At 39.9% G+C, this 853-nt stretch overlaps 1 protein-coding gene across 2 annotated transcripts in view; it reads left to right on the top strand.

The window, feature by feature from the left end:
- The first annotated feature begins 345 nt into the window (after positions 1–345).
- The window catches only part of VPRBP (Vpr (HIV-1) binding protein), a 64,605-nt gene continuing 64,097 nt past the window's right edge, over positions 346–853 (top strand). The window contains exon 1 of one of the 2 annotated variants that reach the window (XM_006770473.2): positions 346–665. The gene's annotated coding sequence lies outside the window, so the exon portion shown is untranslated. The remainder of the gene's footprint in view (positions 666–853) is intronic. The other variant, XM_006770472.2, reaches the window with a different exon arrangement.

Below are 853 nucleotides of genomic sequence, written 5' to 3'. Positions count from 1 at the left end.
AGGCACAATGCCCTTGACCGGAATCGAACGTGGGACCTTTCAGTCTGCAGGCTGACGCTCTATCCACTGAGCCAAACCGGTTTCGGCATCCTGGGTTTTCTTAAGGTCAGAAGTCTATTTGTTGGTCATACCTGCGGCATTTCCTTTGTAACTTTTAATTTAATTTTAATCTTTTTGTTTTTGGAAATACTTGTTCTTTTTTGTAATTATGAGTAACCCAGGTGACATGAATCACTACTACTAGAACTGTCTCTACATTATTAAAATGCAAATGTTTACATTTTATATACTTTTACATACTTCTTTTGGCCTTATGGTGGATATCTTTAGAAAAGTGAACAGTCATCCTAGATCAGCTAGTAATCCCTTTCTGGTGTGTGAAACTTTTTACAAAACGGTTGCTCTATCAGTGAAAATAATACATTTTGCATGGCAGGAGCTGACATTTTGAACCTAAAACTACCTTGGCCAATAAGTTGATCTATAAACCATCTAAACATTTGGGTCTCATTCCCGTTTGGAGCCTCTTGTAAACCTCTCTGCCCAGTGTAGGTATGTCTCATGCAGCTTCTCCAAGGCCTGTCTCAGCTCCTTGTCCTGGTATAACCCCCCGGGCTGACCACTCAACCCAGCAGCCTCCTTCCAGGAAATTGCCTGTGAGAAAGGTCAGGAAGCGCGAAGGACAAATGGGCTGACAATACTCCTTCCCAGCTTTCATGTTGGTAATGATATCCACTTCGTTAAGACTTAAATGTTGTTTATCTTTCATAGAACTTTCCCTGAAGACTTACAAAAGAGCAAAACATTTTGGGGAGTTGCTTTTGCTACATTTTGTATTATATTTATTTATTTA

The sequence above is a fragment of the Myotis davidii genome, unplaced genomic scaffold, assembly GCF_000327345.1.
Source record: "Myotis davidii unplaced genomic scaffold, ASM32734v1 scaffold663, whole genome shotgun sequence".
NCBI lineage: Eukaryota > Metazoa > Chordata > Mammalia > Chiroptera > Vespertilionidae > Myotis > Myotis davidii.
The sequence above is the reverse complement of the archived record's forward strand: the minus strand, read 5'-3'. Positions and strand labels throughout refer to the sequence as shown.